Genomic DNA, 25011 nt, shown 5'->3' with positions numbered 1-25011 from the left:
TCTCATGGCTTGTATCCCCACCAACCTCCCCCATCCCTTCCCTGCAAATACAGCTGCCCCTCCAGAGTTGGGCTGGGGTTGGAGCCCCCTCTTCCCCTGCTGTGCCCACCCTCTCCTGTCTGGTGACTCCTGTAGGACAGGGCTTCTCCACCTACTATTCCCTGTGTTCTTCTCCTTTGTCTTCCTTATTAGAATGAGGACAGGCATGGCTCCTCTTCTTACAGTTTCGACTTTTCAGAGTTGCAAATGCATCTGCTCTTCACATTGTATCTGTATCATTTTGCTTGATGTCAGTTTCTAGAACACCTTAGGCACTGGAAACAAGTACCAGAGGAATACAACATATAGAAAGAAAAATATGTGCATTATTATATACTGGCTATTATTAAATTATACACAATATTATAAAGAAAAATGTGTACCATATTGATAAATGAATAGAATCTTGGAGTTGAAAAGAATCTTGGGGCACCATTCAGCCTCACCCTTTCCCCTGAGGCTGAAAACCCAAAAGGTGAGCTGGGCGGGTAGTGGATCAGAGTGTTTGCAAGGAAACTGAGGCCTGAGCATTCTGTACAGAAAGAATAAATCCTGCATCTTCTATGCACATGTTCAAGAACTTTCAAATGTATCAAGACACTGTTGTGATTGATAGAATATGGATTCCTTTAAAAGCATCCCTGAATGAAGAGGTTTTGACCATGATGCATTTTCTGGTGTATGTGTGTGTTTAAGGGGTCTTCATATCCAGGAAGTTATGAGCTCCTTCTCAGGCAGACCTGCCGCGTGCTGCTCACTCATCCATGAAAACTCCTTGGGAGCCTCAGAACTAGCCTTATCTTGCATCCAACTCTGCCTCTGGGCCACTTCTGCTGTTGCCATGGTCCTGTGTAGTATGACTGAGAATAAGCCCCTCCAGCCTTTGGAAATCAGAGTCTGTGTCCTGGTCCAAATGTGTCCTGGCACCTCTTACTCATTCTCATCTTGACCTAGGGTGACAGCTTGTCCTGGTGTGCCAGAGTATCCTGGATTTAAAACTAAAAGTTCTGGGTCTGGAAACTGAACTGGAAAGTTCAGTCCCAGGAAAACTGGAATGGTTGGTCACCATGTCTACTCTCTTTCAGGCTGAACAATGCCATTTCCTAAAATGTTTATAGCACACAACATGTCTACATCCCACCATCCTGGTGGCTCATGCTCCAGTTCTTCACTCTGACATGCTGCATCTTGAGCTGAAGGAGATCCTCTGTATTGAGGTTGTGGGTCTGTCCATCAAGGCGTTCAACTTTTAACCAACTGTTCCACAACATTGGCTTATAATGCATGTGTGACCAATTAAAGCCACAGGGTGTTCTCCATAAAATTCTATCAGGTCACGTTTCCCACCTCCACCCTGTACTTGGCAGTCTTTTGATCTAATGGCAGTTTATTTTAAATTTAGTTTAACTTATTGGCTTGGGACTAGCCAATGTCCCTTTTCAGGTGATGTTAGAAGTGAATCCGTGGCCCATCATATTGGTGGTTGTGCCCAGGTGTGTGGCTTCTGCACATTTGGTAAACACACCTTCTGTGGCCTCATCCAAATTGTCGATACAAATGTTTGGCGCAGACCCCTGGGGCACATCACCTGAGACATCCATTGAGATTCACATCAAGCTGTCAGTTAATAATCTATATGTTCTTGTTCAGCTGTCAGGGAATAGATCTAATTGTATTTAGTCCCTTCAGGGTGACCCCAGAGGCTTCGGGCACATGCTGATGAAAAATCAAAATCTCTTAGTGGCTGAAGCATACTCCAGAAAGGCTAGGAAGCCACCAAGTCAACACCACTCTGAATAAGCACAGGTAACTGAGACATTGACCCTACAATTATGTGGGTGGTTTACTCCCAGCAAAGGCCTAATCCTCAACTGGCTCCTCTTTGCCACTTATAGGTCTCTGAGTCACTTCCTTTCACCAGCTATCTTTAGTAAACTCCTTGGGAGTTACAGTCAATTTGCTGAATATTTCAAAATTTTATTCCATCAGGTGAAGAAATAGAGTAGTGGGATGTACCTTCAAGTATAACCTCTTAGAATTTGTGTTTTAACTTTTTTGTCCCTGTACCTGTGACCTTTTTAAAAAATTGAATTAATACCCATGGATAAATGCCCAGATCCTAAGTATGCAGTTCCTTGTATAATCCTTGCCCCCGGCACCCCAGTCAAGATACGGATCCCACCTGTCACCCCAGAAATGCTTCAGTGCCTCCTTGCAGTCGGTTTCCCCCTCACCCTTCATATGGCCTAAGACTCTACCAATCTAACTGGTTTTAGATACCATGCAAATATAACCAAAGGTGATTAGAAAGAAATGCCTATAAAAATAAAATAAGACCTATATACATGTTTTGAAAGTAACTACAGTTTAGCATTTTCCATCTCCGTTTATGGCACAGGTAACCAAGTGTTTACTATATTGTTTTCTCATATTTTCTATTGCATAATTTTCTTTGAATAGTTCAATGTCATACCAATTAAAATGTTTATTCTGTGTTGCAACTTGTAGTATCTTAAAATAACATATATGTAAAATTGAACTTAAAAGGGGGGGATAATCTGCTGGAACATAAGAGTCTGTAGGTGTACAACAACCAGTGTCATCGTTCCTGGCTGGTAGAACTGTCTCATGAGGCCTGCAGCCAGCAGAGGTGTGCACAGGTACAGAGGTGGATACTGGCTGGCCTCCACCTGGTGGTTTGTGTTGGTTGCTGTTTGTGGAGACCTGCATTTGTAAGAGCTTCGCTAACTGCTGTGGCTGACACACCTGCAAGCATCTGTGGAATGTAATTAGTGCAGCCTAGCCTTGCAAATAGTAAAGTCTTCTCTTGTTGCAGGAGATGAACTGGACTGACCCATTCATAATACGTGGATAGAAGATATCTACCTATATTTTTGTACTTTGCAAAGAGTGTTCAATGTTCATTAATATGATGGTGACCTTAGGAAAATTCTGGGAAGTTCTCTAAATCTGATAGCAAATTATGTTTTAGCTATCCTGTCTTAAGTTTGGCTTTAGTGTTTGTGATGATTAATTTTATGTGTCAACTTGATGGAGCCAAGGGATTCTCAGCTCACTGGTAAAATAGTACTTCTGGGTGTGCCTGTGAGGGTGTTTCGGAGAGAAATTAGCATTCAGGTTGGTGGACTGAGTGAAGAAGAGTGCCCTCAACAATGCGGGTGGGCATCATCCCATCTATTGGGGGCCCAAATAAAACAGAAAGACAGAGGAAGGGCAAATTTGCTCTATGCTTGAGCTGGAACATCCACCTTCTGCCATCAAGCACCAGCTCTCCTGGTTCTTAGGGAACTTGGACTGGAAGAAACCACACTGGGTTGTCTGGATTTCTAGCTTGCAGACGGCAGATCTGGAGACTTCTCAGCCTCTGTAATCCATGAGCCAATCCCTCATAATACATCTCTTTCTATATATCTCTATATATCCTCTTGGCCTGTTTCTCTGGAGAACCCTAACCAATACGGCATTTTGTCTAACTATGGTAAGGTGCTACTTAGATCCCTTCATAGCAATGAAGAAACAGTAGTAGTAAGAGCAGAAATGAAAACCGCCATGGCAATAATAGGAACCACTTACTACTGCTCACCATGCTGGCAGCTGTGCTGAGCAACTTGTATAGATCATCACAATTAATTCCCACAGCAGTACCATTTATAGATCAAGTAATTGAAGTAAAATGGGTGAAGTAACTTTCCTAAAAGGATAAACCACATTAAAAGCAGAATTTGTATGTGGTGTACCTTTCAGTATCCCAGGAGAAAATGGCTGGTGTATTTAAATTGAGAGATTGGAGCCAAGTATGATAAATAAATAATGGAGTTTTCACATGTATGAGGAACTGCATCTACATGTGTTCCTGAGTCTATCTGTGTGGACCATTCTGTGCTATGATGTCCTTCTAACATCTCTAGCTCTCATAATAAGTCATATTATCTTGAAGAGTGAGTCTCTGGCTCCCTTGCTCCTCCTCCTTTCTCTTTCTTCAGTTTTTTTCTTAGCTGTTCTTTTCTGTTTATTCCTTGCATTAATTCGAAGATGTACTTGAAAAGTTCTATGAAAAAAAAATCTGGATGGGGTACATTGGCTCACACATGTCATCCCAGCACTTTGGGAAGTTGAGGCTGGCAGATCACTTGAGGCCAGGACTTTGAGACCAGCTTGGGCAACATAAGTACTACCCTATCTCTACAAAAACGAAAAAGAAAATTAGCCAGGCATGGTGGCTTGTGCCTGTAGTCCCAGCTGCATGGGAGGCTGAGATGGGAGGATTGCTTAAGCCTGAGGAGGTTGAGTCTGCAGTGAGCTGTGATTGCACCACTGCACGCCAGCTTCAGGGTCTAGAAAAAAAGACACACACACACACACACACACACACACACACACACACATTTTTCTGAGGCAAGAGTTCACTCTGTCACACAGGCTGGAGTGCAGTGACATGATCACAGCTCACCGTAGCCTTGACCTCCCAGGCTCAAGCAATCCTCCCACCTCAGCCTCCCAAGTAGCTGGGACTACAGGCATGAGCCACCACACTTGGCTAATTTTTTATTTTTTGTAGAGTTGGGGGTCTCAGTATATTGCTCAGGCTGATCTCAAACTTCTGGGCTAAACCAGTCCTCCCACCTTGGCTTTTGAAAGTGCTGGGATTACAGGCATGAGCCTCTGCACCTGGCCAAACTATCATCTTACTTATAATAGTTTTTTAAACTCTCTTGGATTTTCTATACTAAGGTAGTAAAAATTCTAAGAAGGCCCTCAAGATTTTCACCTCTTGTACATACCCCATATAATCCCCTTCCCTTGAGTGTGGGTAGAAACTGTGAATATGATGGGATAGTCACTCCCATTATTATGTTGTGCCATTTAAGACAGTTCTAGGTGACCAAAGGGAGAGATTCTCCTGGTGGCTTTGAATATAAGTAAGCTGTCACAGTGTAGGCCAAGTGACAAGGGACTGCAGGTGGCTTCCAGGGGCTGAGAGCACACCCCAGGCAACAACCAACAGAAAATGGAAGCCTCAGTCCTACAATCCCAGGGAACTGAATTCTGTCAACCACATGAGTTTGGAAGAGGATTGTAAGCTCCAGCTGAGAGCAGAAGTAGGGCCCCACCTTGATTTCAGCCCCACCTTGATTGTAGCCTGCTGACACCCTGAGTAGAGATACAGACTTCTGACCTACAGAACTGTAACGTAACAAATGTGGGTTTTTAAACTGCTAAGTTTGTGGTTGTTATCCAGCAACAGAAAGCATTGCAAACATTCATAGTGTTAGCAATTAATGGCAAGATTGTTTCTTCCTTTCCAAACCATATACATTTTATATTTATTTCTGGCCTTATTTTGCTGGGTAAAAACTTAGGTTAAAAAGAAGGGATAATATTGAAAATCCTTAAATTTTTCTTGATTGTAAGGTAATTCTTCTAATGGGTCTTCATTAACTATAATGTTTTGTAAACTTTTAGTGGACATCTTTGAGAAAATCATGAGCTTTACCTTGTCTTCTTACTTTGCTAAGAGTTTATCTTCCAATTACAAATGAGCTTTAAAGTTGTTAAGTGTGTTTTCTAGAGCTATTGAAAGAAATACACTTGTTTTCTTTTTTAACATGTTAAGTTAGTTTCTACGTTGATAGATTTTCTGAAGTTAAGCCATCATTTCATTCTGGGAATAAATCCTAAATTTAAAAATATAGTACGATGCCAGATTTAGATTGCTAATGTTTTATTTAAGATCTTTGTTTTCTTCAAAGGATTGGTAAAACAATTGTAAAGCCATCAAGGACTGTTGCTCTTTTTTCCTTCTTACATAGACATTATTATTTAGATCAGTTTTAGGTTTATAGCAAAACTGAGCAAAAGGTACAGAAAGTTCCCATATTTCCTCAGCCTCTTCCACTACCAACATCCTGCACCAGAGTGATACATTTATTACAACTGATGAGCCCACATTGGCACATCATTATCAACCAAAGTACATAGTTGACATTAGAGTTCACTTTTGGTGTTGTATATTCTATACAAATGTGTAATGACATATTCACCATTGTAGTATCATACATAATAGTTTCACTATCACAAAAAGCCTTTGTGCTCTGTTGAACATGTCTTCAACATCTTTCATTCCTCCCTACCAATCCCTGGCAGCCACTGATCTGGAAAAGGCATCAGATGCCTTTTCCAGGATGTTGCATAGTTGGAATCATATAGTATGTAGTGTTTTAAGACTGGCTTCTTTCACTGAGTAATATGCATTTGTTTTCTCCATGTCTTTTCATGGCGGGTAGCTCATTTCATTTTAGCCCTGAATAACATTTAATCGTCTGAATGTGCCACAATTTCTTTATTCATTGACCTACTGAAGGTCATCTTGGTTGCTTCCAAGTTTTGCCAATTATGATAAATAAAGCTGCTATGAACATTCATGTATGGGTTTTTGTGTGGCCATAAGTTTTCAACTCATTTGGTTGAATATCAAGAAGCACAATTGCTGAATTATATGGTAAGAATATTTTTAGTTTTGTATGAAACTGCCAAACTGTCTTCTAAGTGGTATATCATTTTGAAAGAGTGTCGTTTTTGTTGTTGATTTTTTTGTACCTTTTATTCAGCTGAATAGAATAGTCTATTTTCATTGTGGAAGCACATATTTTAGTCATTTATAATAATTATAGTGTGGATTTAATATACTTATCCTGTGGGTTCACACCTGCCAGTGCAAGCCCATCTCTTACCCCATTTTCTTTTTCAAAATTTGTGATGCTCAACTGTTATTCTATAAATCCCTCCCACCCCTTCACCCTTGAGTTGTTGATTTTTTAAAATCATTGATTAAATTTTTATTGATTGTTTCTAATTGCTTACAGATCTTTTCAAATTTTTTATTCTTGAGTTTTAAAAATATTTTCCTAGAAAATTGTGTACTTCATCTATGGTTTTATTATAATATTGTTGTTGACAGTATTCTTTCATGAGGTTCTAAAATTCCCTTTATATTTAATTTTTATTTTTAGTATTGTTGATATGTGCCTTATTTATTATTTACTAGGTTTGTGAAGGTTTTATTTATTTTACAAGTCTTTGTCAAGAGTCAGCATTTGGTTTCATTAAATCTATTTAGTTATCTTTGTTTTCTTATTCATTTCTGTTTCTGTATTTATTAGCTCTTTTCTTCTACTTTATTTTGTTTATTAGTTATATGACTTTCTTTTCTTGTGAAACTGGATCTCACTCTGTTGCTCAGGCTGGAGTACAGTGGCATGATCATGGCTTACTGCAGCCTTGACTTCCCAGGCTCAACCAATCCTCCAACCTCTCAGCCTCCTGACTAGCTGGGACCAAATACGTAGCCACCATGCCCAGCTAACTTCTGTATTTTTGGTAAAGATGGGGTTTTGCCATGTTGCCCAGTCTGATATCAAATGATCCTCCTGCCTTGGCCTCCCAAAGTGCTGGGATTACAGGCATGAGATACTATGTCTGTCTATTAAATCTATTTAGTTACCTCTGTTTATTATTTCATTCATTTCTGTTCTTACATTTGTTAGTTTTTTCCTTCTATTTTATTTCATTTATTAGTTATATAACTTCTTGAACTGACTGTTAAATCATTAGTTTTTAAATTTTTCTTTTTTTGAATATATCTAATTTTTTCTCTCTAGGTTCTGCATTACCTGCATTCCGTATGATGTGTAGGATTTTCTTTGGTATCCATTTCTAAATACAGTATTTTGTAATTTTTAAAATGATTTATTCTTTAACTCATGAGATAATTAGAAAAATATTTCTGGCTGGGTGTGGTGGCTTATGCCTGTAATCCCAGCATTTTGGGAGGCTGAGGCGGGTGGATCACTTGAGGTCAAGAGCTCAAGACCAGCCTGACCAACATGGTGAAAACCCATCTCTACTAAAAATACAAAAAATTAGCTGGGCATGGTGGCAGGTGCCTTTAACCCCAGCTACTCAGGAGGCTGAGGCAGGAGAATTGCTCGAACCCAGGTGGCAGAAGTTGCAGTGAGTTGAGATTGCGCCACTGCACTCCAGTCTGGGCCACAAGAGCAAAACTCTGTCTCAAAAAAAAAAAAAAAATATGAGAAGTATTTCTTATTTTTCAAACATGTTGGTTCATTTTTTATTTGTTTTGGATTTTTAATTGTATTTTATTATGTTTTGGGAACTTAATCTGAATGATAGTGAGCTTTTATTTACTGAGATTCCTTTTGATGTTCATTCAGTGATCAAGTTTTATGAATGTTCAGTTTTTTCCAAAATGCTTCAAATGTGACCAAAAAATATATCTCTAATGTTGGGTACATGAGTCCATGATCTCACATTTTTGAGGTCTCACTTCCTTTACTGTGTTCTTACAAGGCAATGCTGGTTGTCTTCGTTAGATCATAGGGCTTTGTGGGTCCCAGACTAGCTCTCAGTTTAATTTTTTGAGTAAAGATTCCTATAATCTGGGGAAAATGTAAATGTGAATACCATTCCCTTAAGTGGAATAGGGTTGGGGTTTGATTTTATGTGAAAAATTTACTCTTTTTTATCCATAGAAGCAGGCAGATTACAAACTCCCTTGACATCCGCATTGTTGATGGAAAATGTATATTTATGTGTATAATTTTTCTATCCTCCTTTTCATAGAGGGGCTTCACAGGGAGTTCCAAAACTTTTGTTGGATTTATTAGAAATTTGAGAGGCTAATCCCTACATGAACACTTGGATGGATGATAGAGATGTACCAATTATGATTATATATACATATATGTATATATTTCTTATATATCCAAACAGATATATATGCAACACCATAACTTAAATTTTCCCTGTAATGTATGAACTAGCACCTATTTCAAACACTGCCTTTGAACTTGATAGAAAGACATTATATATATATATATTTTTTTTTTAATTATATTTTAAAAATTCTATCCAATTGCCTGCAGTCATTAATTAGGGCAGTCAGAGCTGTCTCAGCAAACTTATTCTGTACTTGAGAAAACGGGAACTGAATTGTTTATCATCAATTTGCGTGATTCTCTATAGAAACTGAGAACAGCTTTGACTAGCTTTTTCCTTCTGCTTTTCTTCAAAGAAGATTTTTATAATATGTGGGACAGGGACGGTGAATTTTCTCCACTGCAATATTACCACACTCTCCTGAGCTGATTGCACTTTTATTTACTCTTCCATCTTTACAGATGGAAGGCCACCAAAGGCTTTAGTAGCCCCCAATTTGGGAGTATAATCACTCTGAATGAAGAAACCAAAGTAAGTAAACTGTGCTGTATGGGGGGGAATTAGGATTGGGGTGAGGTAAAGTCTTTTTTAAAAATGTACTAAAAATAAGATCTCCCTTGATTTTTGATGAAGGCAAATTATTCTAAATGCTTAAACCCTTTGACTTAATTCTTGGTAAGGATGTCCATTAAATTTACTTTCATCCACTAGAGTTCTGAACTCAGTTACATTTTGGCTCATTTATTTTTCTTAGGCCCAGAGAGAGGATGAGTAGGACCTCTCCTCGAAGGAGGCCCACGGTAGTCCATTCCTCCACTCTGGCTCACTCCTCACTAGGCCAGCTCATCTTCCTCTAACTCAAAATGACACATTGTTTCTCTCAAGAAAAGTGATTTTTGAAACCATTATTGTTGCTATTTGACAGGCAGGATTGTTTGTTTATAGTAATCCCAGCCTCAATCATAATACTGTACACATGGTGCCCAAGAAGCTGGTGGTTCAGAAAGAAGTAATGCTTCCAACGTCGGTGGGCATTTTCCAAGTATTTGATCTGTGCCAGGTGCTGGGCTAAGAGCTATTGGGTTCTTATTTGATCCTCAGGTCAATTCTGCGAGGAAGGAGGAGGTCATTTATTCTGAAATTTGGAGCTTGGCAGGGTTTGGATCCTCATTTACTGTTGCTCTGCTGGTGTACACTGCCCAGATGATATCTATTGTTATTATCCGCTACTCCTCATCCTGATCTTGACCTTTGTTGGAAATAGATGCTCAGTGCCGCAAAGAAAAATAAGCACTGAGACAAAGGATCTTTCAGCAGTGCAATTTTTACTTCCTGGACTGCAGGAAGGGTACTCTCACTAGCCACTTTGCCACAAGAGTACAATGAACAAAGGAAAACAGACATATTATTCCTTATGCATTTGGGGTTGTCCTTACTTCTGTGTTTGATCTCTGTTGGCTGGAGCCAGACCTCACAATCTAAACTAAAACCCAAATGGCTAACAACTTAAAACTTTTCTAAACAGGTAAAAGCAGTGGAGAGCTGGAACATGCCTGGGAACACATCCAGCACAGATATTTTGTGTTAATGTACAAGGACATAGAATATACTACGTGCCTGTAAGCATGGCATGTTTAACAGCTACAGAGGATAGGGCTTAACAAAGAGTTATTAGCACGCTTATTCTTTAACAAGAAAGGAAACTTTAAAAAGGTACTTTTCTGCTTCCCACAACTTTGAAATGTGAACCAATGTGATTGCCTGAGAGAATCATTTTTTAATGCATAAAAATAGTTTATAAAAGTGCTCTTTCTTAAAAACGTTCCTTGAATGCCATTCTAGGAACATTTTATTTTTTTTCTTTTTGAGATGGAGTCTTGCTCTGTTGGCCAGGCTGGAGTGCAATGGCACAATCTCGGCTCACTGCAACCTCTATATCCCAAGTTCAAGCGATTTTCCTGCCCCAGCCTCCCAAGTAGCTGGGATTACAGGCATGCACCACCATGCCCGGCTAATTTTTGTATTTTTAGTAGAGACAGGGTTTCACCGTGTTGGTCAGGCTGGTCTTGAATTCTTGACCTCGTGATCTGCCCATCTTGGCCTCCCAAAATGCTGGGATTACAGGCATGAGCCACTGTGCCTGGCCTCTAGGAATATTTTCTTCTCATCATTGGCAGTGTGGGCTGGGGATGGTGGCTCATGCCTGTAATCCTAACATTTTGGGAGGCAGAGGCAGGAGAATTGCTTGATACCAGGAGTTTGAGACCAGCCTGGCCAACATAGCGAGACCCTGTCTCTATTCAAGTATTTAAAAATTAAAAGAAATTTGGCAGCATGTTAGGAAGGACAGGACCCACTTAGATAATCTTATGACTGTGCGACAGGATGCAGAAGGAAAGAAGGTGAGTTGTAAGCAATAAAGGAAGATTGATATATGGGATAAATTAATGAATGACCAGAACTATAGTTTCTGTTTCACAAAATGCTATGTAATAGAGCGAATATGAGCTTCATGATTAGACCACGTTTGAGATAGCATCCCGCTGCTTGCTGATGGCGTCCTGGACATGTCATATAAGCTCTCTCAGCCTCAGTTTCTTTCAGGAAAGAAAGCAGAAAACAAATGTTATGGTCAGTGAAGTGTCATCCATCCTATCAGAAAAGTCATCCTATCAGAAAAGTAGGTTGCAACAACATGGTCTGTTTATCAGAGCATTATTGAGAATGCAAGTCCTCAAAGACACACCTTTACTCTAGCACCACAAAGGATGCAGGCGAGTGGTGGGGATGCTTGGCTGTTCCTCACTCTCTTGTGCTCCCCTACTGCTTAGAATTTGGTCTCTATAAGGAGCCAGGGCTCCTTGCAGGGAAGCTGATTTTCTGTCTTAGAGAAAACCTGAGGATTGATCTGGAGCAAAATAATGATTTCAAGTGGTTGAGGAGCCATGACAAAAGGACATAGGCATTGACCTGGAGAGCTCCCGCCTGCCTTTGGCAATGTGAACGTGCCCCGAAAATGATAATTCTAGTTCGTTGAAAGGGTTGGATTTCTAAAAAGTTCATAATATTTAAAACAAAAAAGCTAAAATAAAGTTAAATAAAAAAGGAAGCCATTATAAGAGTGTGGGTGCACTGCTGTGCTTAGTTTTGGGTTGATTTTGGTAAGTAGGAGAAGAGTAATCCATGTGGGGATTTTCCTTCTTCTGTTGGGCTGTGTCTCCTTGCAAATGTTGGGTATGGATGCATACTTGCTTCTATGTGAGGAGAGAAAGGGAGCGCGGCTTGTTTGGCTCTGGCAATGTGGGGTGGGCTCCGTATGTTGGTAGGAGGGTTAGGCTTTGGGCTTCCTGCAAGGCAATGGTGACGTCGGCTGGCCCCCTTGCCTTGTTTCACACTCCTGCTTCAGATCTCAGCTTAAAGGTCTGTTTCTCAGTAAGCTTCCCACCCAGACTAGTTTACCCTTCTCAGAACCTTTCCCTTGAGTATTACACAATATGCAGTTGTGCAGTTATGTGTATGATTATTTGATTAACTTCTTCCTTGCCCACTGAGCTGTGATCCCCAAAAGGGCAAGGCCCATGTCTGTTTTACTCACTATGTTATTTCCTAATACCTGGCACAGGTACATCACAGGCTTTCAATAAACACTCGACACATGAATAAATGGCATAGTGCTATACCATCCTTTATAAATGTAACATTTGGGTTCATTCCCACCACTCCCGTACAGGGTGTAATTAACATGCAAATTTCTACCCCTAATACAGTAAAGGCTTTCTCTTCAATTTTATTCTGTACAACTTAACAGTAGTTTGATTACTTTAACTTTTGCATCTCTGTCCTCCAAAAAAAGAAAATTATCATAGACTCATGGCACTAAAGGGGTCCCTGTTATATCAGCTGGAGAATTTACATGTTAGACTAACATTAAGCAATCCAGTCAAGATAACTGAGCTTCCTAAAGTTTTGGCAGGGCAAGGAGATGGGAAAGGGAGAGTGCCCCTGGTCAGGGGGCAGCATGTGCAGAGCTCTGTGGTGGGAAAATGCCCATCTGGAATGCTTGAGGAGCTCATAGAAGGCCAGAGTGGCAGGAGCAGGATGGGGAAGGTGAAGTGAAGTGGGCAGGTGGGCAGGAATGAGATACCCCCCTCTGATGGGAATGTTCCCCTGCCCCCAGTCATATGTTGAAACCTAATCCCCAATGCAATTATTAAGAGAAGCTCACATGAATGGAATTATGCCTTATAAAAGGCACTAAGAGAGCTATTTTTTTTTTTCTCTTCTGCCATGTGTGCTTACAGTGAAAAGACTACTACGTATGGGGAAGTGGCCCTCACCAGACACCAAATCGGCCAGTGCCTTGATCTTGGATTTCTCAGCTTCCAGAACTGTGAGCAATAATTTTTTTCTTTAGTAGTTGTCCAGTCTAAGATATTTTGTTACTGCAGCTCAAGTGGACTAAGACAAATACCAAGTTCCAAAGACTGTATTAGGATTTGGTCTTTGTTCTGAGAGTGATGTGAGGCCACTCAAATGTTCAGGCAGAGGTGTGATGTGTTCAGACTGTGTCTTCAAAGGCTCATGGGCTGCCCTGCTATCAAATGTGGACAGGCAGGGTGGATGCAGGAATCTCAGTGAGGAGGGTGTGGCTGCAACACATGGCAGTCAGGATGGGTCTCCTTCTCCCCCACGCTGTCCACCACTTTAGAGGACATCAGGTTACGTGACATTTGTAAGAATGACCTTTCTCAGCAACCAGGTGCCCTGGACCCATGGTGGGGCTTTGAGGGAACTCTAAGGTTTCAAAAGTACCCCAGGAAGGTTCAGTATTGTAATGATTACTGACTCAAGGGGAATAAGGCCTTCTAAATTGCAATGACCATATCCTGCTACACCCCTCATGCTTTTTGAGTTCTCTCCAACCCTAACTCTACTTTGCCTTAGAACATTGTCCTCCAGAGCCCGAGGGAGCATGGCCTTAGGCTGTATCTTGAGCAATCTTAATACTTAATAAAATTCAATTCCATTTCCTCCTACTGACCTGCAGAACTTTTACTTGCATCGTTTGAGGATTAATTATGAAATTTAGGAAGATATCCAGGTAAACAGATATGCTGTCTTTCAAAACCTCAATAGTGAGAAATTAAGTAATTTTTCTCTGGTAGAATTACTAGTGGAGTGGGTTTTTCTTTTGTAGTGTTAATTTTCCATCACAAATAGTAAATCACTCACCAACCTTCTGAAAATTCAAACCAGTTTTAAGGAATTGGAGTAAGATTTAGGACTACATGTATCACTACATCTTAGATTCAGCAATTAGAACAGGTTATTTTGGGATACATTGTATAAGACAGTACTTGGTTCTTCTCTAATGAAAGAGAGGTTCTTTATCAAAAGATATCAGATTCATTCTTCTGCCCTCTTGGAGCCTGTGGAAGCCTGCAAGAATAGGACTCCTGAAATGGCAAACATGTCCGAAAGGCTGTGCTCTGAGGCCACTTTTGCTGGCTCTCAGTGGCATCTCTAGAACCAGAGGGAGCACACAACTGTTGTTGAAATTGAAGGTGTTTTATATCCAAGATGAAACTGAATTTTATTTGGGATGTACTTATGTGTGCAAAGAACACAGTGATCCCTGGCAGGAAATAAAACAAAACCAGAGTCATCTGGGGAATGGTAACTTGTGCCTAAGGAAAGAGCAGCATGGTTTGTGCCAAGTTCCAAAGCCACCCTCTTGCTAAGGCCATTGGGCACAGAATCCATGTGATACTGTACCACTGGAGGATTTAAATTCATTGAAAAGTAAACAAATAAAATTTTAGGTTTGTTCATTTGAAAAAAAAAAAAAAAAAAGGAGGTATCTAATTTCCATGTGTTGGCAGGGCCAAATGGTGAAACACGGAACTTCAAGGCGAAGGCAGCGTGTTAGGGTCCCTCCTGAGACTTGCCCTTGGCAGCACATAGGCAGCCTGTCTACAAGGTCCTTCCATTTGCTGCCTGCTCCTCTGTCCCAGGGAGTCATCGATGGATGTTTTTTTAAATTTAATTTTATTTTTTTGAGACAGGTTCTCGCTCTGTAGCGCAGGTTGGAATGTAGTGGCGCGATGAGGGTTAGTATGGGATGAACTGCTGGGGAGAGGGCTGGGCAATAGGACTCAACTAAGGGATCTCAAGTGTCCTTAGCAGGAATATAGGCTCCAGCGGACATCTGTTGTGCACCTCAACATGAAGCAAGGACCAACTCTTAGCTCTCTGAGGTGAATTTTCAGGAGTGATGGCGGAAGATGTTTTGAGGACATCCTGAAACCACAAATAGGTGCTTCTATAACCAAGTGGAGAGGGGCCCTTGATTATAGAGCTGGGGGAACTTGGATGCCTCTGGTACACGAAGAACCCTGCAGTGGGGACTTAACTTTCATCCTTGGGAAGATCCCCACCTGCCTTCTCGATTGTGAGGGATTCTCAGTTGGTGGCCTGCCTGTAAGCAGCTCCTCCATTGTGCTTTGTTAGGAGGGAGGGATATATTGATGGAGACTGAGTGGAAATGTTGTTGAAAACTTAAATGCTGGAAATTCAAGCTAGTTTTAAGGAATTGGAGTAAGATTTAGGACTATCACTCTTTGTTGGAAATCATTCTTTGTTTCATCAGTCAACTTTCCCTCCTATTCTTCATGGTGGTTACCTTAATATTCATTCTAATTCCTCCATTGTCACTTTAAGCAATCACTCCTTCCTTCTACCTTTCAGAAAAAATAAAAACCTCTTCCTGCCACCAAACTTAACAAACTGACTAGCTCCACCCCATTCTCCTCTTTTCATTGTGATGGAGGGAGTGTCCCTCTTCCTCCCCATGGTCAATCCCTGCACCAACACTGTGTTCTTTCTCCTCTAGCTTCTCCCTTTCTGTAATCTTCTCTTTCTCTGTTTCTCCTGTCTCTTTCATTTTATCATTTTAAGCATGCTTAAGTGTTGCCTGTCTTCAATCAACAAACTAAGCAACCAGCCAACCACTTCTTATATGGAAAACCGGGCATTCTTATTCCTCTAGTAGCATGTAAATTGGTACAACTTTTTGGAAAGCAAACTGGCAACACCTAACAAAATGTAAATGCCCATGCCCTTTGATCCAGCAACTCCACCTCTAAGAATGTATTTTAGAAGTGCATTTGCACACACTGAGACATGACTGAGAACGTTCATTGTGGCATGTAACAAACAGCACAAATATCCATTAATGTGGGTTTGGATTGCCATGTAGCTATTAAATAGAATGTAGTTGAGCTGGATATTATCTGTGTGTATTATTCAATGTTCTTCAGAGGAACAGAACTGATAAAAGATTCTCTCTTTCTGACACACACACACACACACCCTATCTAAATTATAAATCATCCGCTAGGGAGGTTACTGAGGCCCATTAGCAGAGGAAAGATCATCTCTCCCAGCTGCATCAGGAGAAAACCAGATGACTTCCAATGTCCTGTAGGTCTAACTTTTTATATCATTAATATAACATTGTCAATAAAGATTTAAAGCTTAATCTAGAAAAGAAGCATAGAATGGGCTTTATCATTGAGGAGGCCCTGGTAGTACTGTTCCCCAGATGACTTGAATCTCTCCGGGTTCCCAGCAACAAGCCACTGGGCCCAGGGCTTCTGCCTAAGGACATGCCCTGCCTAAGGAATTTCCATGGCTCACTTCCTCTAGAACCCTGGAAGGGGGGATCCCAGATCAGCTGGCAGGAGATTCATCTCCACTAAGAGGCTTCCTTACCACAAAAGCCTCCAGTTACATCCTTGGTTAGGTTTTACTACCCGCTCTCAATCTCAAAGTCTATAGCAAAAGGGAGAGCTCCTTCTTCAGAGCACAAGACAGGCTGTGTCCAGGGGTGCCTCGTTTAAGCATATTATTCTTGGGTGATGAGTAGCTTGGGAAGGACATGCATTATCTTGCTGCCCTCCTCTGCTAGTTTAAGCTGCACCATGCTTGTGGTGTTTGCCTCAGCCCATTATTTAGACAATGCAAATAACTCTAGGGCAACACTGTCCAATGGACCTATCCGTGATGATGGAAATGTTCTATAATATCTGTGCTGCCAAATATGGTAGTCACTAACTATATGAGTCTGTCAAGCCTGAGAAACGTGGCAAGTATGACTGAGGAAGTGAATTTTAAATTAAATTGAATTTAAATTCATTTAAATTTAAGGAAGCACATGCAGCTAGTGGCTGCTGTATTGGGCAGTGTGGCTCTAGGCCCTTGAACAGAATTGGTGTGGTCTTGATTAAGCTCTAGTCTTGGAATATTAAACTGATCTTCTTAAAATATGCTTTGATTTTTCAGCTGGAGTGCTAGTATAAACTATCTGTATTACCTTTAAATCAACCAATTAACCCATGAACTAACCAGTCATCACCCCCTGCCCACCTACTGACTTTCGTGGCTTTCAGAGCTGTCTCTATGCTGATGCCTTCCAAATTCCAGATTCTTTGCTAAGCTCCAGACCCAAATGCACAACCATCTAATGGACATCTGTCTATACTTGGATGTCCTACAGGTGACTCAGATTCAACCAGTTCAAACAAAATCGATTGTCTTCCCACTTTCTCTAAACCTGCTTTTCTTCTACGAGCTCTAGCTCAGGAATGGCACCTCCATTCTCTCACTTGCTTGTACCGGAAACCTGCAGCTTGATCTTGACTCCCCTTCCTCTCTCATCCATCACATTCATTCAGTTTCCGTGATCTATAAATTCTGCCTCCTAAATGATTCTTAAATTCTGCTGCTTCTCATCATCTCCACTGCCACTCCACTGGTTCAAATCACTACTTGATATTTCTTTTCTTTTCTTTTTTGAGATGAGATCTTGCTCTGTTGCCAGGCTGGAGTACAGTGGCACAATCTTGACTCACTGCAACCTTTGCCCTCTGGGTTCCAGCAATTCTCCTGTCTCAGCCTCCCGAGTAGCTGGGATTACAGGCATATGCTGCCATGCCCAGCTAATTTTTGTATTTTTCATAGAGACGGGGTTTCACCATGTTGGCCAGGATGGTCTTGATCTCTTGACCTTGTGATTTGCCCACCTCGGCCTCCAAAGTACTGGGATTACAGGCATGCAGCATCACACCCGGCCACTATTTGACATTTCCAAAATGCAAATCTGATCATGTTCCTTCCTTGCTTAAACTACTTCAGTGACTCCCGATTTCTGTCGGGATAAAGCCAAACGTTCTAATATGATCCCTCTGTGGTCTTCCCCTGGCCTCCCTTACCTCCTCTTATTTTGGCTGCTTCCTCCCTTTGCATTCTCTGTTCTAAGTTTACCCCAAATACATCACAGCAACCCTCACCTACAGGCTTTGATAGCTGCCGCTTCCCTGCTGAGAACCCTCTCCTTGCCTGCCTGCTTTGGCTTAATGATTGCTACTCATCTTTTAGGTGTCAGCATTTAGACGTTACTTTATTTGTGGCCGTCTGGGCCACATGCTGCCATCTGGGCCACATGCTCCTCTCTGTGCCCTCATAGGACCCTGCAATTTCCAGCTGTTCCACATGACTATAGGTTCCTTGAAAGCAGAGCTTAACACTGACACATAGTTGGCACTAAGCCTCTATAATAGAATCCTTAAATGGAGCATGTCTGGGGCAGGGCTTATGGGGAACTTCTTCCTGTGACTTCTTCAGCTGCTTTCTGCCCCCATGGAGATTTTCCTACATGCAAATCCATGCTAGAGGGCCTGCATGGTTCATGGAAAATGGCAGCTGGAGCCCTGTCCTTCTGGTGCTGATCTCAAGAAGTAGTTCATTTGGAAAGAGCAAGAAGAGAGGCCTTTTTCTCTACACCTGAACATAGAGCCACTAGGTTAATCAGCATAAGTTCCCAGGGCAGCCTCAAACAAAATAGGTGGAGTCTATGTAAATTCACAGGATGGACAAATGCATGAGAATAGAACACAAAATAGAAATTACCAACATTCTCTCATATTGTGGTAGGATAAGCTTCCGGCCATCAGACACAAGGTTTTAATCTTTTATTCTTTTTTTTTTTTTTTTTTTTTTGAGACAGAGCCTTACTCTGTTGCCCAGGCTGGAATGCAGTGGCACTGCCCATCTTGGCTCACTGCAACCTCTGCCTCCTGGGTTCAAGTGATTCTTCTGCCTCTGCCTCCTGAGTAGCTGGGACTACAGGGATGTGCCACCACACCCGGATAATTTTGTATTTTTAGTAGATACAGGGTTTCACCATGTTGGCCAGGCTGGTCTCAACTCCTGACCTTGTGATCTGCCTACCTTGGCGTCTCGAAGTGCTGGGATTTCAGGTGTGAGCCACCACACCTGGCCTAATTTTTATCTTTTAAAAATATTTTTTGAAGGCCTCCTGTGTGCGTCTGTTCTAGATGCATGTAGTTAGAGCTGAACTAACTCCCAAATGCACACAAGCAGCCAAGTCTCTGGGAGTAACTGTGCCACAGAGTGCAAGAGGCTTTTAAAGGCTGCGCTCCTCTTATAGTTATCTTATTTCCCAAAGTCAGGGAGGTTGAAATGCCAAGAGTATGCATTTTGCTAAAAAAAAGAATATTTACAAAACTGCAAGTGTATTGTACCTCCTGATGTTTTTATGAGTAAATAAAAGCAAAGTAGCAAAGAGCTAAAGAAATGCCTTTAGGGAAGACTCTACACTTGGAAGTCTGAGCAATTGCAGAGTGAGACCAAGAGTTCTCCGCCATCAGGATACTCCTCCTACAACTAGGAAGGGGCTGCTCTGATATAAACTAATGGGGCCGACATTGGGCCTGGTGGTTTCCTGAGGATACAGGAGAGGAGACGCAGAATTCCAGCACTAGAAAACACCCAAAAAAGGAGTGCAGATCAGGAAACGATTTCTCAGCTACTGATGGACAATGGTTTAATCATTGTTTCAGTGGGAAGAAATACCCAAGGTTGGTGGTGGGGGTGGAAGTAGGAAATCAATTGGCTTCTGCAGTCACAGTGAGTGAGCAGGACAGGTACCTGGCCAGTGCCCCTCCCACTGCCCTCCTGGCAGAGAAGGAAAGAGAATGGCTATTTCTCTGCCTTAGAGTTAAATCACTGAGGGGAACATGAGAATGCTTGCGGGAAACCAACCACATTTGCTCTTTGTTGACTTTTGTTAACAAGCATCACTTGGTGTGATGCTCTCTTCCCATATTCCCATCCTCAGCATGAACACATACATGGGAAATACTCTAGAACTTGCAGCCAGTGTTGGGAAAGCCTTTCCACTCCACACTAGGCCCACATTCTGGGGGTGGATTCCAGACCCCAAACGGCTCCTTCCTCTCTACCCACAACTCAACTGTCTGTGGTCACTGGTTTAAAATTTCCTTTATTCACATTTTGCCTTCCCAAATGGATTGTAGTACCTTTGAAGATGGGGAATATCCCTTGCACATCAGTGGTGCCCACTTCATATATAACAACACACAACAGGTCATTAAAACACCGAGTGAATCAGATAGAGGTGCTGGAGCCAAACAGTGTAGCTCCTAATGTGTGTTAAGCCCTCTCGATGTCTGAAGAATAATGGGCATGTCTGTTGTTTGTTCATTCACTCTTTCATTCATTCAAACATGTGGGAAATGCTCAGTACATTGGGTCAGTAGAGAAGCCACTCGCAGTTCTTCTGTTGGTCAGAAAGGCTCAAGGGATAGACCCTCTGCACTAACACCCCTACATATCTGCATCTGCTCTGTCTCTTATTTGTTATGCCATTTTTGGCTTAAAAAAAGAAAAGATGAAACAAAGTTCAAATGAAGTTCATTGTGTGTTTTCTTACTGCTTACACTTGGCAATCCTCTAGGGAGGACTTTGGCTGAACCCAGTAAATCAGAACGAAAAGAATCACAAATGTCTGGAGTTTGTTGACTAGAAAAATTCCCCATGGTCTGACGATTACCATTTCCCGCCCAGCCATTCTCATCAGAGAAACCAAAGTTTCACTTTCAACTGGCGCAGCTAGTTGAAAGTTCTGCATGTTTCCCCAGATATCTAAATAATATGCTTCCATATTGATTTTTCAGATTAGGCAGAAACTTTGACTTCCTTCTATGAAAGATGAAAATTTAGCACTTTTGTGCCCCCTGTTCCTCCAATGTAATGATATAGTGTTTTTTATTAAGTTGCTACTCAAAGTTAACACCGTTGTGATTATTATAAGTGTTTTCCCCAGTAAGGCACACTGTGTACACTGATAATACATCCTTTGTTACACAACTTCTTTTTCTCACTGGAGTTCAAAATTATCTTGTTTTGATATTTTTCTGTCCCCAATTCTCCTTCAAATCATTGCCAGAAGTATTAATAGTTCAAACACATCAGGTAATCAGCTGATTTTTTTTTTATGTTTCACGTATCCCCTCTGGAGCCCATTGGCCTCCTTCTCTGATGTGTCACTCAGCTCTCCTTAGTTGGATCCCTCTCTTGAATCCTTTGTAGGCCCTTTTTCTGGTTTGCTCCTTCATTTTGTGGAATATATCCTCCAGTACCTTCCCAGTAAAGTATGTTTGGATTCTATTGGATTTTTTTTCCTGTTTTTATATTTTTTTAGAACTGAGAGCTCATTTTTGTTTTACAAATAGTTTGTTCTTTTTCATAGATGCAGTTATATTCTCTCCCTGAGGATATTAATTATAGTTTTCCTGAAACCTTATTCTGCTTTTTGTGCTGTCTTGGCTTTCTCTGAATATGTATGTTTGATTATAATCCTGGTAGTCATTGTCTATAGTCTTTTCTTTGAGGACCTCAGTTTCTCTAGAGAAGAAATTTCTAGCCTGCTGTCCCACGTGTCTAAGCTGTGCCACCAGGATCCTCAGATGCTGTGGCGAAAGGCTGCTGGCTGTTCCCACCACTGAGCGTGCTGACTTGTCCCCCATCCCCTTCTCTGGTATGTCTTCTGTTGGATGAAAGAGGTGTTTGTCTGCTGGAGTGGAGAAGCAATCAAAGGATCAAGCTGTATTTAGTACAGCCTTTTAACCAACACTCCACAACCAGAGAGGTTCCTGGGGCCTCCAATTCTATCCCTACCAGGTGCTCTGGGGCCAGCCTGTTATCTACCTGCCTCCTCTCTGCAACCTGTGCCTGGTCTCTAAGTTCTTCGCCATTTCCCACCTGCTTTCCATTTTCCAACATTGTGTTTACCTGTCTCTCTCCACACTTGTTGCTTTCTCTTATAGCTTTGTCCTTGAGATGGTTTGTTTGTTTTCTTTTCATTTAACGAACTCTCTATACTCTAGTGAATTTTGGGGGTGGGAATAGAGGCAAAAGAGGCTGTTTGACTCATCATTGTTATGGTTTAAATGTGCTCCTCAAGTTTTATGTGTTGGAAACTTAATCCTGATGCAGAATGTTGAGAGGTGGGATCTTTAAGAGGTAATGAGGTCATCTGGACAGTCTTAATGCCATTATCTTGGGAGTGGGTTGGTTATTGCGGGGATGGATTCCTGATAAAAGGATGATTTTGGCCCTGTTTTCTCTATCTTTCCCTTCTAACTTCCACCAAATGATGGCATAGCCAGAAAGCCCTCACCAGATTCCAGCACCAGCCTCCAAGATGTGAGCCAAATAAATCATTGTTTATAAATTACCTAGTATCAGGAATTCTCTTTTAGCAACACAAAACAGACTGAAACAACCATGTTAACTTGACTGGTTAACACATCTTTCTTGAATGAAAAAAAAAAAAAAAAAAAGGACTTGAAATACAGTCTGTGGAAACTCTACCCAGTTTGAAAATGTTGCTGAATTCTCATGTCTCTAGGCACAGTTCATAACCCTCATGGAGCTGATGCTGCCAGGTAAAAGGTGAGCTATTACAATACGCTGACCATTTGAGTGAATACATGAGTCAGGTGTTCACTGGTAGCCCTGTTGACTCCTCTGAAAACTAATGGACTCCGAAAACTCAGAAGAGGGGAGAGGACAGCAGCCATAGTAAACTTGGGGAAAAGTGGCTTCCATATTTGATTGCAAATTAGAATCACCTAGGAAGTTTTCAGAATTATAGATTCCTTGAGATGATTCCAGAACAAGTTGAATCCTAATCTCATGAACTAGGTCCTGGATAAACTGCATTTTTACCAACAAAGTACCCATGTATAGCCTTCTTGTTATGTGAAAAAATACACCTGTAGTGTTTAAGGCACTGTTAATCATATCTTTTGTTGCTTACAGCTGAAAGTGTTCCTAACAGATCTGCAGGGCTCATGAGAGTCCTTAGACACTGGAGTGTGGATGTGTAGACAGGGCTTGGCAAACATCTCTGGGAATATGCAGCCAGCTGAAGGGCTGCTGGGGATGATGAGGAAGACTCCAGGTGCTCCCCAGGCTTCCATTGTGGACCTGCTCCTCACCATGTGCTCCTCCCCTCCCTTGGCCCAGCACACCTTACTCTGGTCTCCCTGGAGGCATTGGGATGGGGCTGTCTGTCTATTCCTATCCCTGGTCCACATGTCTCTGTGCGTTATGCCCCAAGCCTCGCTTTTTTGATTCTCAGATGCTGTTTTCGAGTCACAAATCTGAATGTTGACATTTTTGGCTTTTGTCAGTCCCTCTTTATCAACTGTACTCTTGCATGACGCTGTTTGGTCACTGTTCAAGGAAACGAGCAAAGAAAAACCCACAGATTAATATCTCAAGATAATATCTTGTAACCTTTTTAAATAACAATCAGCCCATTGTTGCATCCACCCCCTACCTTACCCTCAGAAAGATAGCTGCGTTCACTCCCAGAAACCACTGGAGGCAGATTACGCGGATCCCACAGAGGTGGCAGAACACAGGGGAATCTGGGGAGGGAGCAGTGGCTGGAGCCCAGGGACTAAAGAGTGCAGTGGGGATTTTTATGTCCTTGGAGGGAGTGAACTCCAGAGCCAAAGTCCCAAGTCAGGAAGGCAATGGGAGAGAACATAACCCCAGAGGGGTGTGTTCATGGATGGGGGGAGGTAAGAGCTGTGGGTGGGGGTTCCAAGCAACTTTTTTGAAGAAGTCACAAAAGTAGCCCAATTTCAAGGGGTAGGGAAATCGATTCTATCTCTTAATGAGGGAGTAGAAAGTTTCTGGATGAGCATGTGAAATTGGAAACATTTTGTGGCCGTTTTTGGAAAATACAATCTACTACAGCAAGCATCCCACTCAAAGGCTGGTGCCATGGGAACATAGGATAATTAGACTTTCACATGGTGGTGGGAATTTGTTTCAATTCTAATGGCTGGCTGAAGGGAAGGGGTCATTTTTGACTAGGGTTAGAAGCTACTGGATTGGGAGCATTCAGGGTACAGGCCAGGCCACTGGGGAGACAACCTAGTGTAAGACTTGCGGTCTGGGGTACAGGAAAGAGTAAAGAGGAGGGGATGGTTGTAGCACCCTGACATGGGCCTGCTCATCTCTCAGGGTCAGTATTTCTCACCTGCCCCTGTTGGTTTCTGCACAGCAAGCCTCACACCCACTGTGAACACTCTTTGCAGAGACTCCCACAGTGCTTCCCTTTCTTCCTGTTATCCACCACCCCTCATTCATTCCCATCCTTCTACCTCTGCACAAGGTGCTCCCTTTAGGGGTCCCACAGTGTCTTGTATGTCCCTCTCTTGTTGGGTTTATTAGTCCGAACTGTCACATACTGGTTCCTGTTCATATCTAGTATAGGGCTGTGAGCTCATTTAGAATAGGAACTATAATTTTTACTTCTGTCTCCCAAAATGTCTAACAAAGTGAGAGGCCTCTGTCATGTTCACTGAAAGGATGAATGAATTGTTCAGCATTCATTAGGCCCTGAGACCATCTATAAAAGTCTCTTCCATCAGAGGCCAGTGGTGTTTCTGAGGCTGAAGATCTCTACTCTTCCAGGAGCCAGCAACCTTGAGGTCACTAAGAACCGTGTCAACAGCCAGGCTTCCTGCACTGCTGATAAATGCAACTCTCTTATCACAGCCTCAGTTCTCGTCCTCCCTTTCTTCTGTTATGCTTGTTCTTTACTGTCAGGGTGACCAGGTCCCTCCGCTAGAAAGTGGCAAGACCACAATTTGCACCTGGGTCCAAAAACCCCAGGTCCCTTTTATTAGCGCTGTGACTCCCACCGCGGACTCTTCCCAGCCCGTGTTCTAGACATGCACCCTCACCGACATCAGTTCTTCCCTCTCTTCCTTACATTTTCAACTGCTCTCTCTTTCTATTGCTTCCTTC

The 25011-nt window shown here is 41.9% G+C and overlaps 1 long non-coding RNA gene across 1 annotated transcript in view; it reads left to right on the top strand.

Moving 5' to 3' along the window:
* Positions 1–1727: 1727 nt before the first annotated feature.
* The window catches only part of LOC116539395, a 33939-nt gene continuing 10655 nt past the window's right edge, over positions 1728–25011 (top strand). Inside the window, exon 1 of the long non-coding RNA XR_004264027.1 lies at positions 1728–1845. This is a non-coding gene — a long non-coding RNA (uncharacterized LOC116539395). The remainder of the gene's footprint in view (positions 1846–25011) is intronic.

The sequence above is a fragment of the Sapajus apella genome, unplaced genomic scaffold, assembly GCF_009761245.1.
Source record: "Sapajus apella isolate SASKATOON/1434 unplaced genomic scaffold, GSC_monkey_1.0 scaffold4, whole genome shotgun sequence".
NCBI lineage: Eukaryota > Metazoa > Chordata > Mammalia > Primates > Cebidae > Sapajus > Sapajus apella.
Note: the sequence above shows the minus strand (reverse complement) of the source record. Positions and strands in the feature narration are given on the sequence as shown.